Below are 16,800 nucleotides of genomic sequence, written 5' to 3' on the forward strand. Positions count from 1 at the left end.
GTACTGCAGGGACACATACCCAACTGGTAGCACCCATCTGTACTTTTACTGCAAGCTGCTGACAATTCATTCATAAACATCTAGCAGGAATAATACAGGAATGGCACAACATAGAGCCATAAGAATATATGCTCCAGAATTGTTATTACATGGGTAATGCAAGCAGTTACTAAAACAGATGTCAGGGGAGGTGATATACTGTATAAAGACACACAGTGCAGTTTTTATATGCTAGGCCCTTTGGCGGTGTCCAGTAGCCCTAATAGTCAGTCCATCCCTGTTTGGCTATCTTTCTAACTAACCTTAAAGGGGTTTTCCGGGTTTGCATCAACATCCTGTAAAATATTCATTTATGAAGGTAGATGTAATTTTCTAATTAGTTTGCTTTACCTTTATTGTGCATATCTACCTTTTTGGGCTATTTTTTATTTCCTTGATGTTATGTCTATGGTTGTGTCAAAGTAGCAACAGGGGCAGTGATAGGGGAGTGTCTATGTAACTAGCTGGATGGGAGGAGCAATAAACTAGCTGGGTGTTGTTAAAGGAGGTGCTGGGCCTATGGCAGAGAAATAAGTGCATCATAGGTAATATGTAGAGAGAGGAGCAGAGGGGAGCAGCTCCACCTGAGGATCATATTACACATGTCAATCAAAGTCTGTGGAGGGGTGAGGGGGGGACTGAGCAGGAGCACACACAGACAAGAAGGTTGCTGAAGCTACACGGGCTGAGATATAAACTCCCTAAGCACTGTATTCACAACCATACAGGTCAGTATGTAGGGCCCCAATGATCTTGGGGCTGTGAGTAAGTAAAAGAAGGTTAGGAAGCAAATTCTCCTCTACTTTCTGTGTGCAGTGGATGGCAGCTAGTCTTCTCCCACCATCTCTGGGAGAATTGCAAACTAGATATTCAGCATGCACAGAGGAGCACTGCTAAAAAATGCCAGATACAAGTTATACAATGGCTAGGAATAGTGTTATTCCTCATGTACACACACTGTACTATTGATTCATGCAAAGTTTGTTGAAAGGTTAGCTACGATTTAAGTGCAACCTGCATTATGAATGTGAAAAAAACAAGGTATATTATTATTATTATTATTATTATTATTATTATTAATTGTAGGAAATTAGGCCTGCTCTATACAGTGTGTCTAAATTAAAAGGGAACTCCGGGATGGTTATATTTGATAATTTCTCTCTTTGCCAATTTTTGGCTTATAGTTTATAATGTTTCGATCCCTGCTGAAGTAGCAATCAGCCCTCGATCCATTGATTTCATGCCGTAATTTGCTTAGAGCCTTAAAAGTAGGCCTCTACATATCATGTCCAAATCGGCCAATGAGAAAAGCAGTAAGACATTGGGGAAAGCATGTAGATTTCAGATACCAATAGATACCAGCAGACACAGTAGCAAAGCTGGAGTCACTCATTACAAATCTGCTCTAGAGCAGCCAAGTTAAAAGCCTAAGCAGCCATCAGCGAAGAATAGAAGTATCAGGTAAGTATAATTTTGAAAGCCACATAATGGTGTGCGCCTCCACTTTCATGAATCATTGTGCCGAAATGCCTCTGTTCCATATCCCTTACATGTTAAGTGTTGTTGTTCATTACTATCAAATAACTGTATTTTTTGCAAGGCAGGTTGAAAAATAAAAGGTAAGTGATCACGATATGATAATAACAGCCATAATAAGCCAAACTGTCAGGACAAATCCGCAAAGCATTCGTGTTTGTATTCCAAAGAGACTTGACAGGGTTGGCCCGAAAACCTTTTCTTAATGGCTGGAAGTGAGGTATCATCTCATTACGTCATTTTCTGGGTTTGATCATGTACATTCCACTAGTGTCCAGTCTCCTGCAGTTTGATGGATGTTTGCCACATTACCCTGAGATTTCCACTCCCAATAAGGGATTTGGACTTAAGCTGCAGTATTACAGTAAAGCATGGGAAACATCAAGACATTGTAAGGGTAATTTACAACATTAAATATGTAGAGGTGAAGTGCAGATCTTTCCTTAGTGATGACACACGTTTGCGAAAGATGTGGGAAAAATAGTTCTAATCTCGGAAACAAAACAGTTTGCACAAAGACCAATGGGGGGAATGGGCCCTGCAAATGCTTTCAAAGATGTAGACCTGCTATGTGATTATGACCATGTGACAGTACTAAAGCAAAAATTGTATTTTAAGGGTATATACCAGTTAACGGATTGCCAAGAGTGTTTATATTTGCAGCACGGTTATATAAGCATTAAAACCCTGTTTAGTTATCAATTGTACTGCCAAAACAGCTCTTCTACATCAAAGCGTGGACCCACAAGACCTCTGAAGGTATCCTGTGGTATCTGGCACCAAAAAGTTTCCAGTAGATCCTTTAAGTCCTGCAAGTTGTGAGGTGGGGCGTCCACAGATTGGATTTGTTTTTCCAGTACATTCCACAGATGCTCGATCAGATTGAGATCTAGGGAATTTGGAGGCCAATTCAACACCTTGAGCTCCGTGTCCTGGGCATGGCAGATTATCCAACTGAAAGAGGTTGCTACGATTAGAGAATACAATTGCTATGAAGGGGTGTACTTAGTCTGTACAATGTTTAGGTAGCTGGTACATGTCAAAGTAACATCCATATGTATGCCAGAACCAAAAGTTTCCCAACAGAACATTGTGCAAAGCATTTCACTACCTCAGCTGACTTGCCTTCTTCCCATAGTGCATCTTGGTGACATCTCTTCCTCAGGTAAGCAATGCACATGCACCCAGTTGTCTACATGATGCCCAAGAAAATTTTCCAGAACATTACTTCTGCCTACATACCTATTGAAGGGACTTATGGTGGTGGACAAGGGGTCAGCACAGGCGCTGCAGCTATGCAGCTCTATATGCAACCAGCTGTGTGTTTTGACTTTTTTTTATCATTGCCGGTATTAACTTTTTCAGCAATTTGTATGATTCTGTGTGAATGGACCAGATGGGCTAGCCTTCTCTCCCATGTGCATCAAAGAGCCTTTGGAACTTATGACCCTGTTACCGGCTCACTAGTTGCTCTTTCATGGACGACTTTTGGTAGGTACTAATTGCTGCATACCGGGGACACCCCACAAAACCTGTAATGTTGGAGGTACTCTGACCCAGTCATCTAGTCATAACAATTTGGCCCAAATTAAAGTTGGTCAGATCATTACGCCTGACCATTATTACTGCTTCCAACAATGACTGACTGTTCACTTCATGCTGAATTTTATATATTCCCACCCCTTGACAATGGAAGGTCATCCCTATGTGCTGGGTGGGGGTCCAACATTCAGCGCCCCCACAATCAGCTGTTTTGGGAAGCCACCAGTATCGGAGACTTTACAGACGATGGAGCCACTAACAAAAGGTTCCATCCACCGTGTATTGACTGTGCCTGGGTTCTACAGCTCAGCTACCTTTCAAAGTCACAGAACAACCCACTTGCTGTGACATCTGCAAAAGTAGGGGAAAAAAACTGCAGAAACTAACCAAAAACTGTAACAATAGAAAAGTCCAAAAACTGCAAAGTCAAAATTGCAGAGGGAGTGTGAGTGTCTTCACATGAAAGGGAGGAGGTAAGACCCTTTTCCCACTTCTTTACTATTTATAGACCTCCCCTAAACTTATTTTTCTTCCACTGTCCAACCAATTATCTATGGGCTTTCTTCCTACCTAACCTAACTCCACATCGCCCTATGACCCCTCCCTTGCAGTTCTTACCCTTTCTATGTGCCCTTCAGTGCCATCTAAACTGGTTGACCTTCTAATAAGTCAAGTATATTCTGTCTCTCCCTGGCAGATTTTGGTGGAAATTAGACTCAGGCAAGGTGGATTTCAACATGGCCAATTCTTTGCTCTCATGGGAGATTAGCTGCTGTCAGACGTGTCCTGGCCAAGTCAAGCATGCATTTATATGGGGTGGAGATTTGGGAGAAAGGGCTGTGAGCTGAACAAGCATTCAGACAACACTTATCTATGGTGTATGACTACTAAAATGTCCTTTTTCAACCAACTGATATGTTAACTTTAAATGAAGCTAAAGGTACCTTTACACAAGCCAATTATCATGTAAATTATCATTAAATCGAGCAAAACTTCACGATTATTAAGCAGTGTAAACGCAATGAACTATAGAGCGACAACCGACGATCTGTAGATTTCTCGTTGGTTCAATCATTTGTGTGGGCACAAAAATCATCTAAAGATCTGTAAAGATGTGTAAAAAGGAATTGATGAAAAACGATAAAATATGTGATTGAAATTACGATTTTGTGAACGATAATCAGTGCGTCTAAAGGGTCATTGTTGAAACTTTCACTACACCAAGAAATGACTTGTTTGTCGCTCAATCGTACCGATCATCACATTGCGTAAAGGTACCTTTAGTGACATCTGCCTACCATAGAGGCAGCCAACGGGGCTGCTATGGGTCCCTAGGAAGAAGACGTCCTAACCTTGCTTGGTCCAATTCTTGGTTTTTGGGTAGCAAGGAATTCTGTAGAAAATACTTAAAACTGAATTGAATATACAGTCAAAAAATACAGTTACATGCTCAAATACTACAACTTACCATGCAGACTCTTTTACGAACTTACAGCAGTAAATCTAGCAGAATTTTACTAGCCGTAGGCTGCTTCCAAGACAAACTGTGACACAATATTTCCGTGTATTGAGACAAGACTAAATATTAACTATTCCTTTTTAGATCAATAAACAATTTTGGAAACAAATTTCTGTATCCGACAGCATAAATCACCATAAGAGTAAGAAAAAAATAACTTTAATTGGAGTTACGTTATATAGCAAAACCTTCTAAAAGACTACCTCTTAGAGATTTTCTTTGACATATTTTCAGTACCACTATATATTATGCATATTAGCCATCTTAGAGAGGACCAACCACCTAGAATCCCATTTTTCAATGCAATTTTGGATGGTCATCTCAAATCGGTTTTACTGTTATTTTAAATAAGTTCCCTCTAAATTCTCAAAAAAAAAATTATAACATGGCAGTAAGAGAAAGGGAGAAGTCTGTTTCAAAGGGGTTGTGTCATGAAGAAAAACACATTCTCTAAGTTAACTGATGTCGGTTATACTCTTTCATGGAAAGGTGTAAAAGGAGCAAATGCTCTACTGATGTCACGCACTTTCCTGTCTGTGCTCCAGCGGCGTTTCTGGACACAATATAGAGGCGGCACTCTGTTGCTATATAAAAGTTAAGGGGGCACTCAATATCAAGAATATATGGACCACTATAAAATTTTTATATTAAAGCCCTTTAATGTTAATCAGCATACACTTAAAAATAAATAAATAAATAAATATAATACAATCAAAACCGCAAGCAGCTATATTCCTATCTCAGGTATTGTATTAAATGATCATGCCCATATATGGTGGTAGACAGTCAATTTATTAATGGGTACGGTGTTCATCCAGATCTATGTGGATATTCTGATTATAATCCTGCCCTGTTCCACTTAATGTACTCTGTATTACTCCACTCTTATCCTTCTCAATTGGAATCCTCCTCCTTTACTTTTCAAACTGTGTCCACAATTTCTGATAATTAGTTAATACTGTGCCAGACCATGCGCTCATCACATCAATATCAATATATATACAGTCATCTAGCTGCATGCAACAAATAAAACCTCAGGGTGAGTGTTTGTACTCTCTGCCGTGGTTGTTCGCGCTTGGTCTTGTGTCGTCTCAGGACTAATTCCTCCTCTTTGGCCTGCCAGGACCTACGTGGCGTCCCATGTGATCCAGCCGTCTCCTCGTGGCGTCCCACGTGATGGAGGCAGGAAGCAGAACGTGTCTTCTGAGTCCTAGAGTCTCGCCGCTCCGCTGCAATAATAAACACAGTCGGTGTTCCGAAATCCTCAATCTCCGGATTCCCACAAGATGCCCCTATATTGGAGCCACACAAGTGGAGTATAGGTTCTTCACTGTCCTCGACCAAATGCGTTTCGGGGCTACAACATGCCCCTTCCTCAGAGGTTAGACAGTAAATGAACCAGCATTTCTTTTATAGGGTAAATACCCACTACCGCAATGTTCACTGGGATAGTCAGCAATCCTCAAGATATGGATTCTAGATCCAGATTCTGGCCCAAACACCTTACAGGCTGCATGTGGTGTATTCCCGGCCATAACTCCATCTTTCCCACTATATTATTTATATTGTTCGCTCTCTTTGTTGGGCATGATCAATACACATTAGCCTATTATACAGTATATATAAAATTCACATAAAATTCATATAAAACTATATGACTAATTCAAAGCACTTCTTAAAATGATTCCTATATCACAAATCATACATAATATCGCATATATAACATATCTTTCCATGCGTTATCTATGTGTTTTCCATGCGTTAGTCCATATATCAATATACTTGCATTTCTACTCTCCGTAGGCCCATCCAGTCTCCTCTCTATCTGGATTGGTAATCTGACATACATTTAATAGGTAATAATTAACCTTAAAAGACAACAATGTCGGTGAAATATAATGATGTTTGATCGTGAGAATGTCAATCTGGAACTGTCAACGTAGAGAGATAAGGCGGAGTGCCCCACCGGGGAGGGGAGATCGGGGTGCTATGGCAACCAACCACGCTGACAGTGGGGCTGCTTGATCTATCAGGGACACAGCTGGGACACTGGACCAACCAGGCTCTGTGCCAGCATCACATTCTTCCTGAGGCGGGCTATTTAAAGAAGCAGCTGCTGGCCACGGCTGCCTGTGATTAGTTTTCTAAGCCTCAATACCTAGCTGTGTGTTTGCTACTCTGGATCACTGACTTTTGCCTGCTTCTCTGACATTGCCTCTGATTACTGATTTTGACTCTGTTAGCCTGTGACTTCGCCTTTGCATATGACATAATTTCCTGGTTTCACTTTGCTGAGTATTTGAATAAGATTTTTTTTCATTTTGATTCAGTCCTGGTTTTACCTGTCTGGTTTTCATCTCTGTCTGTCTTACTACTCTATTCCCATTTTGGTTTAGGCCCCTGCACTTAGCTAAGAAGGGACTGTCATCCAGTTGTGGGCTGTCACTTAGGACGGATTGTACAAGTGGGTAGGCACAGTGTTTGCGGGTCGTGCACAGGGCTGCACTGTTCCCTACCCTTTCATGACAACTGATCTGAGATAGGGTTGTATGGAGGAGGTATAGTTAGCAAGCCTCAAGAAGAAAAACCCATTTGGTTGTGATAAGGTCAACTCTAATCAATATATATGCCTGATATATAGGACGATTAAAATGTCTTTTTTTTTTGCCAACTGAAGCTTTCAACACTTAATTCCCTAGAGTTTACCACTTAGTGTGATTAGTGGAACTGTAATCCAGTAACTTTTATGGCTTTGGGCATTTGACACTTAAGAGAATATTCCATGTTAGGTGATTTTTAGGATTTACTGTTTTTCAAAACATACATTCTGGGTGGATTGGGAAAGTAAGAACTACCTAAGGTAATACTGTATATTAAGTAGAATACCATAAGTTACTGTAGTATACATCTATACCCATAAACAATGTGATAAGTGGAAAAATCTAAATGCAGGCAGAGGGATGCTGCCAAAATGTGATGATGGTGTCATTTACACCTGTATTCTGAAGAATGCACAAAAAGAGCAGCTGCAGGCAATTGAAAATCCCCACTACTGCTCACTGTTGTTGAATCACTCCCATGTCTAAAGAGAACAATACAGGTATTTAAAGGTCTTGTTTGCTCAGGAAAACTCTATTCCACATGCAATTTTAAGGCATATGTAGGTCATTAAGGTAGGGTTCCCTGCTTGGAACGTCTCTCTATGTGCCAGAACCTCCCTGTAAGAACCACTGCCCACTCCGGCGAATGGGGCCATTTGGATGGTCAGCATTCCCCCAGCAAAGAGAGAGAAGTTGTTCCCATGGTAATCAGCTGCATTGGTTTCTTTTTGAAAGGGGGTTGTCTTCATAGAAATGATTAGATTTTATCGCAAATCCCTAATATGTTAAAATGAATATAAAAGTAAGTGAATCATTAAAAAAAAAACTATCCCAAAAACCTGATACAGTGTTCTATGTCAAGTGCAGGACCTGAGGGGGCGGCTGTCCTACTCTGCTACATCTGGCCCTATACTAGACCTAACACAGAATCCATTTTTCCTGGAATATTAAAGGGGTATTCCCTTCTGAGACATTGGTGGCATATTGCTAGGATATGCCGTCAATGACAGGTAGGTGTGGGTCCCACTCCTCTCTCCATAACGGGACCCGCAAAGTGAACAGACAGCAGCCACGCATGTTTGGCCCCCTCTGTTCACTACTAGGGGAGTTTCAAAAATAGCGGAGCACTGGCTTAGCTATATCCAGCAGTCCTATAGCGGTGAATGGAGAGATGACAACACTTTTGCGGAGCTCTTTCTATTCACCACTGTGGGACTTCCGAAAATAGCCAAGCGCGCTCACTAGGCTGTTTTCAGAACTCATGCGCGGCATGCTCTCCCTTCAGTTCAGGTTCCCTAGTGATATGCCATCAATATCCCAGATGGGAATATCCCTTTAAATTGTAATTGGAGTTTTACAGTATAAGAAACCATGAAGCCCCAAAACAGGAAGGAGGCTCATGAGCAGATACAGCAGCAAGTACGTTTTGACCATCTCATTATGAAGGGCCCCACTGTCTTTTTTCCTTGGTCTCTCAATGATCTGCATTGGATTTTCCACTTTATCCTTTTATTCTGCACTTCCGGTATTCACAGTGACAATCCATTTCCTATGAGTAGAAGTGGGCACCATAGGTTGCTGGACCCAAAGCAGCTGCTATACCTACCCTAATAGTTGTACTCATGATACTTACGACAAACTCTTAGACTACAATGTATTAAGTAGCTAAGCTAGTAGCATTCGAGGTACCTTTAAGTGCAGTTACTTTTTTATGGCCTGCCTAATCCTTTGGCGCCTAATTTTTACCCCCTATACTTTTGTATGGCTCTTGCCAGGTAGCAGTGCCAAATGTAAGACCTCATCATTTACTTCATAGTTTAAATAGTGTGAAAGTGCTGGAGGTGTTCCTGTTTTGGGGAAAAAGTGACAGGCCATGATTAATCATCCAAAATCAGTGTGATGGACAAAGGTAATAGCTGCCATGTCAGTCATACGGTGACTTTATCCTGCTGCTGCTGCTGCTGATTTACTAAATGATTCATTGCTAAAAGGATTTGAAGGCGGAATCAAGATCCAATAATGAAAGTATATCATATAAGTCTGTAGCTGCTAACAAAGTAACATTAATCATAGAAGATAAAATGACACAATCGGTATGTATTTATAAAAAATTTCTGCTATAGGGAACACATTACAAGAACTGGCCCATTCATAGATGTCTTACTCTGCAAACCTGTATGGCCCAAATGAACCTAGAATTGCTGTGCCATATAAAATATTTTCATTAGTATGCATTAGTATTTGTATTACTACATCTCTATGGGCTGATTTTCATATTAGATTTTCATTCACTCACCCCAGTTATAATGCTGAATCTCTACTGCATGTAGGTCTTTATATATTCTTCAGTGTTGATGCAGTACCCCAGAACAGGGTTACTGCAAAAGAGTAATTGCTACAATGTTATATTGTTAAATGAAATGTTCTGATTTGTTGTATTTGTATACCTAATAGCATTGTATGGACAGTTTAGGGTTAACAACCTTGGTCCATCCTCTTAGGTTGCCAGGAGATGGACCTGGGTCTGCCCCTTGGTTAGTCAGAAAGAGAGAGAGCGAGAGTGTCTAGTTATGGCTGAGGAACATTAAGGACCTATATGTGTAAGCTACTTAGAGCTAGGCCCGAGCTCAGAGAACTTCTATCTCTGGGAGTTCTACAGCCAAGGAAGCAACTTTACCATAAAAATGCCCCAGAGAGAGGGTAATTAGATGGTCCAAAATTTACAAGGCCTTCATTGGAGTCAGTCAGCAAGGTATTGTGCATGTTTACAGCTGATAAAGATTTTGCTGCTGTGAGAGGGAACATTGCTTAACACACCCTTCCACACTTGGAAATGTTTTGGTCAACTGTATTTTAAATCTGTACTCCTCAGCCCTTAAACTGCAGAAAAAGAACCTTGTTGCCGCCTAAGGTTCTGCAGAGGGAAGAAGTACTACAACCCACATCATTGCTGCTATCTATACATTGCTATTTGGGACGAATTGCACTGTGTTCTAAATGGAACTGTGCTTTGTTACTGTTGGATGTACTACTACTCACATTCTGCTCACACTCACAGCTTCCTAGATCACTGTGTGAAGATAGGGTGTTCTGCACCACATCTCTCACCCTCCTGCTGCTAGGGTCCTGAAGCTCTGGACCCACCAGTCCTCCATAGCTTCTTCTCGCTGCAGGCTGCTGCCTGCTCTTGCTGACAAGGTACCCCCTCCCTCTGTTCTTAGGGCACGCACACACTCTTGCTGACTCTTAAAAGGCCAACACACATGTACCCTGGTCTGTTCTGGCCTATGGCTGGCCAATTGTGCATATTTAAGTACGTTCCCTGGGAGATGGTGTCTCAGAAATAGGTGTATTGAGCTTGCTAGTCCCTGTGTAAAGTGTGCTGCTCTGTTTGTCTGCCCGTGTACCAACTTCTGCCCATTTACCAACTCTGACCCTCTGCTGCCTGCCCTGACCATTGCCTGTTCACCGTATTGACCCTTTGCTGCCTGCCCTGACATCAGACCTGCTTCACATATTTTCACTAACTATGCCTGTCCTGACCTCGGCCTCTTAGTGACTACGAGTATTCTACAGAAATATACAAATGGCCAGCTATTAAACTAAATTACATTCAATTTAAAAAAATGTATAGTCTTTTTAGTTGACTATGAGTATTGTCAACTGTCAACCACACCAGGCTGACACATCGATTCCAAACCCACTATCTGTGACATAAGGGAGGAATATTTTGGAGGTTACATGTCATTGCATGCTCTAGGACTGGCCTAAATGAAATGGATGAAAAAAAATATGCTACTTTGTAGATGTTACGGAATAAATGTGGTTATTGTCACTAATCTTGGTCAGCTATTTAGAAACGGTAATATATTACTTATGATTATTATGACTATGCTTAAACTGTTAGATCTTGGATGCGATCATAATTTGTCATGTCCCTGTACACTCAGGAATAAGGAATAGCTTTTGATGCTGTGAAGTGTGTGTGCACAGAGACTCTTGACATGATGCTATTGAAGGACCCGGGTGAGAAAGTTCTTTGTGTCCTATGAGAATACACATATTGTACACTCCATACAATTAACTTCTCTATAGTCAACCCAGAGTCCTCTCGTTCTCACTCTGTTTGACTTGAATTCAGAAAGCTTGTGCACTTGTGTTTTTCTCTTCTAAAGTCCCATGCAAGAATAGTCAGAGCCAATGAATATAGTCCTTATGGTAGCATTTGCCTGAGCCACACAGTGAATTTGTCAATCAAGAATCAAAAAGGCAAACATAAGAGGCTTTCAGCAGTGCCATTAGGGGTCAGGAGGGCTTCCCACTGTCTCCCTCGCCTGGCTTTTAATCAGAAGAGGGAGAAAGAAGAATTGCTGTCACAATTAAGCACAGTCAGTGCATTGCACTCACAATCCTTAGAATTGGTCTCTATTCTCCCCAACATGCACCTGCACAGTGTGTTAAAAAAAAAGGAAACACACTTGTGAGTGCTACAAAGCCCAGGGAATTGTTCCCTATCCCGCCTTATTGCATGCTAATTTTACATCTGTAGAGTTGGCGACCTTTGATGTTTTGGAAACCACAAAGCAGCTGGGAAAAAGACAGTCAAAGAAATCATGTGAATTTTTACTCATTTTTAGCTTTTATTGTTTGATATTTTGTGTGTGGATTTTTTTGCACTTTTTATTTTCTATACAAACACATGTCGATATTTGCACAATTACAGGGAAACCTATATGGGTACATTTTGTGTCCGAACGCTGATCAGCTGGTTAGACTGTTTTTTTTATTTGATCAAGTATTATACTCGCACTATGGAACCCGAGCTTGCTCCTTTAACGTAGAAGTAATATGCCACGCACTTTTAAAGACTCAGAGTTTTCAGAAAACCTTTGATATGTCATAGAGACATATCAAAAGTTTTGTTCGGTGGAGGTTTGAGTACTAATACCATCACTGATTGCTAGAACAAGGGGAGAGAAGCGCTCGCATAACGCACTCTCCTCGCTGCAGGAGATGGGCTCAATAGAAGTCTTTGGGCCTGTCTAAGGTCCATCCTTTGCAGTGAGGAGAGTCAGAGCACTATGCGAGCGCTTCTCTCTCCATTCTACTGATTGGTGGGGGTCTCAGGACTCAGTCCCCCACTGATCAAAACTTTTGATATGTCTGTATGACATATCAATGGTTTTCTGAAAACTCAGTGACCCTTTAAGTCATTATCCACTAGATTACACAGGAGGAAGCATTCCTTCTTGGCAATCGCCTGCTCGTCAGTGGAGGAGAGTGCTACAATTACATGCAGCGATCTCCTCTACGGTATGGGGAGGAATGATTGCTAATGCCATCGTTCGTCCCCATACAGAATCAGTATTTGCCGGCAGCAGACCATGATTAGACAGCACGATCTGCCGCCAAATGATGATTTCTTAGTCTGCGTAACGATTGAGATTGCCCAATTAAAGAGCATTTGCTAGTTTATTGGAAAATCGGCGGCACTTTTACACAGTCAGATCATCGCTAACGGGCGTTCCTATGAACAGTTATTAGCGATGACCTGTCCGACTATCTCCAGGTCTAATACAACCCTAACTCTAGGCCAGGGGTCAGTAACCTCTGGCACTCCAGCTGTTGTGAAACTACAACTCCCAGCACGCTTATTTATTTATTTTATGGACTTATATAGCGCTGGTATATTCTGCAATGCTTTACAGACGTTGGCATCACACTGTCCCCAATGGGACTCACAATCTGTTCCCTATCAGTATGTCTTTGGAGTGTGGGAGGGAATCGGAGTACCCGAAGGAAAACCACACAAACACGGGAGAACATGCAAACTCCATGCAGATGTTGTCTTTGGTTGGATTCAAACCTAGGACACCAGCATACTTGCTCTGCTTTTCTCAGAACTCCCATAGAAATGAAGTGCCGAAGGTTGCTGACCCCTGCTCTAGGCAATTGTGACTCTCCCATATCTCTGGTGGCTTTGGAGCTCGGCAAGCTCACACACATACCATGCCTAGCCCACGTGTTCAACCTAATGGTTCAGCGGCTTCTCAAAACCTACCCCAATTTGCCTGGGCTACTGGTGAAGGTGCGCCGCATGTGTGCCCATTTCTGCAAGTCATCGACAGCTTCCGCCGGTCTGGCAACGCTGCAGCAGCGCCTGCAATTGCCAGCTCACTGACTGTTGTGCGACGTGAGCACGCGCTGGAACTCCATGTTCCACATGTTGGCCAGGCTTTGTGAGCAGCAGAAGCAGAGGGAAGTAGTGGAATACCAGCTGCAACATGGTTATCGCCTTTCCAGTCCACTTCCGCTTTTCACAAGCGATGAGTGGGCATTGATGTCTGACCTCTGTGAGGTTTTACGCAACTTTGAGGAATCAACACGGATGATGAGCGGCGATAGCGCTATTATCAGCGTAACCATCCCACTTCTGTGTCCACTGAAACGCTCGCTGCTCACAATTAAGGCGGACCCTTTGCATGTGGAAATGGGGGAAGAAAGTACACAGGGTGATAGCCAGACCACCCTCAGTTTGTCTTCTCAGCACAAATTGGATGATGAGGAGGAGGAGGAGCAGGAGACGGTTGCCTCCACTACAGGGGGTAGTACCCATGGAAGTTTAATTCCATCTGTTCAGCGTGGATGGGTAGAAGAGGAGGAAGAGGAGATTAAGAGTCATTTTCCTGATGAGTACAGCAAAGTCTTGTCTGTTGGGACTCATGGCTGACTTTATGTTAGGCTGCCTTTCCCGCGACCCTCGCGTTGTACGCATTTTGGCCAACATCGATTACTGGTTGTTCACCCTTCTCGACCTCCGCTACAAAGAGAACTTCTCATCTCTCATTCCTGTGGTGGGGAGGACAAGCAAAATGGTGCAATACCAGAAGGTCCTTGTGTAAAAATTGCTTCAAAACTTTCCAGCTGACAACGCTGGCTGCAGAGTACATAGTTCCTTGGCCAACAGAGGAGGGGAGACTGAGGGAACACACAGCAGTTCCAAAAGAGGCAGGGCAACACTCTCCAAGGCCTGGGATAGTTTTATGACACCCCGACGGCACCCTCTACCTGATGCGCGGCCTAGTGTCACAAGGAGGGAAACATTTTGGGAGATGGTGAAGGAGTACGTAGCAGACCGTGTCAGCGTCCTCAGTGATCCCTGTGTGCCTTACAATTATTGGGTGTCCAAGCTGGACATGTGGCACGAACTAGCGCTCTATCCCTTGGAGGTGCTGGCCTGCCCCGCCGCAAGCGTTTTGTCACTGTGTATTTAGTGCTGCTAGGGGCATAATTACTGATAAGCGCATCCGCCTGTCAACTGAAAATGCTGACCGGTTGACTCTTATTCAAAATGAACAAGGCCTGGATTGCCCCTGACTTCTCTACTCCACCAGAGGAAAGTGGCTGAACATAAAGGCACTCTAAATGTGGCTTTTATGGTGTATTGAATACACTGTATTCCCATGCACCCCTTCCACCACTAAAAAGGGTATATGGTTCAATCTCCCTTTTCTCGTCCTCCTCCTTCATCATATTAAAGGGATTCACCTTTGTGTCCGAACGCTGATCAGCAGAAGGAGGGGGGATGGAGGGAGAGCGAGAGGCGGCACAGAGGATTAGGAGGCGGCGCAGAAGTCTGGAAAGGCGGCGCTGGGCACGAACGGCGGCGGGTGCGGCCGGCACCTTGCATCCATTAACATCCCCTTGGGCACCTTATTTGTTTGACTGACAGGTTAGTAATAGCTGTTTTTTAGCTAAATAAGCCCACAGATGACATTTATAAGCCCACATTAGGAATCGTGAAGACGCCCTGAACATCAGCATATTTTTAGCTGAGAGGGGTGAAACCTGGTGACAGAATCCCATTAACATGCTTATTAGGCTGCCCTCACTCCTAATGTTTTTGAGGGTCACCAGCAGGCCCTTAACCATATTTTTTTAGAGGGTCAGCTCAGCAGCAGGCCCTCAACCATAATGTTTTAGAGGGTCAGCTCAGCAGTAGGCCCTAACCCACAATTTTTTTTAGATAGTCAGCTCGGCAGCAGGCACTCGCCCACAAAATTTATTAGATGGTCAGCTCGGCAGCAGGCCCTCGCCCACAACATTTTTTAGATGGTCAGCTCAGCAGCAGGCCCTTGCTCCTTGCTCCTAATGTTTTTAAAGGTCACCAGCAGGCCATCAATCATAATTTTTCAAGGGTGTGTATGATGCCCAATTACGGTTTTATCTTTTGCCTGATCAGTCAAAATGACTGAACTGAAGACATCCTGATGCATCCTGAACGGATTACTCTCCATTCAGAATGCATGGGGATAAAACTGATCAGTTATTTTCCGGTATAGAGCCCCTGTGACGGAACTCAGTGCCGGAAATGAAAAACGCTAGTGTGAAAGTACTTTAAAATATTAAGTTTAAATCCCCCCTTTCCCAATTTTACATATAAAATATATAAACAATAAATAAATAAACATATTACATAGCCTTTTTAGTCACCTTGTCACCCCAAAAAATAGGATAGGACTGTTCTATTATGGGCCGAATGTTTCATAAAATGCGAAATGCACGTGGCTTTTTTTGGTGTTTTTTTTTTTTTTTTTTGCACGGTATTGAGTATCACAATACTTTTTTATGGTGACGAAAGCGAATCAAAATTTTGGTTTCAAAACAACCCTACGCCGATCTGATCGGCGTAGCGTTGTCACGATACCAAAATTTTGATTCAGTTTCGATTTGGCGACTAAAAATTTGATTTGGCTCCTAAATCTTTCAGTTCAGGAGCCAATGGCTACTAGGAATTTTTTTTAGTCTGGAGCACTGTTCTGTGTGCCGGGCGCCCGCTGCCCTCCCTCCTCTCGGGGGCGGCAGCCTGCGGCTGTCCTGCCTACATGTGTGCCGTGCGGCGCTCAGGCCAAAGGAGGCGTCACTGACTGTATTTTCGGTTTTAAAAATGTGGCTCTCAAAATAAATTTCAATCGTGGTTTTGGCGAGATTTGGCTCAGTTGAAAAAAAAGGTTGCCCACCACTGCCCTAATTTATGTGTAATAGAGGGTGTATTGTAGTGCCGGTTCCTTGCAATTTTTGGCAGCCCTTTCCCTTAGTGCATAGGCTTTATGAGTGTAGGAGTCCCACTACCTGAACAATTGTACCACAATGTGAATGAGGCCCTCCTTTCTGTGATATACAGGTTGTATCGGAGTACCTCTTCCTTGTAATTTTTGGCAGCACTTGCACTTTATATACAAGTAAATATACAGGAAAGAATGTTTTCTAACAATTTTACCTTAAAAATCGATTTTATCTTCGGTTTTGTGCGTATTATTGTCAGTCTGTAAAAGTGGTGTACTACTCGGACAACATCGTTCCCAGCAGCGACCTGGGAGTCCAAGATGCATCCAGACATCCTCCCCATGCTGTTCCCGAACCATTTCAGTGGTGTTTCCATCAATTTCTGACCTTTTCCTGTGAATCAGACACCCCCCCTTCAGAGCAGGGGGTGCCTGGTTTAATGCTCGGGTTCTTCCATTGACTTCCATTGTGCTTGGGTGCTCGGTAGAGCATCCCGAT

The 16,800-nt window shown here is 42.7% G+C and overlaps 1 protein-coding gene across 3 annotated transcripts in view; it reads left to right on the top strand.

The window, feature by feature from the left end:
- Positions 1-16,800, top strand: part of SMOC1 (SPARC related modular calcium binding 1) — a 190,359-nt gene that overhangs the window by 111,074 nt on the left and 62,485 nt on the right. The gene's annotated exons all lie outside the window — the stretch shown is intronic.

The sequence above is a fragment of the Bufo bufo genome, chromosome 11 (assembly GCF_905171765.1).
Source record: "Bufo bufo chromosome 11, aBufBuf1.1, whole genome shotgun sequence".
Taxonomy (NCBI): domain Eukaryota; kingdom Metazoa; phylum Chordata; class Amphibia; order Anura; family Bufonidae; genus Bufo; species Bufo bufo.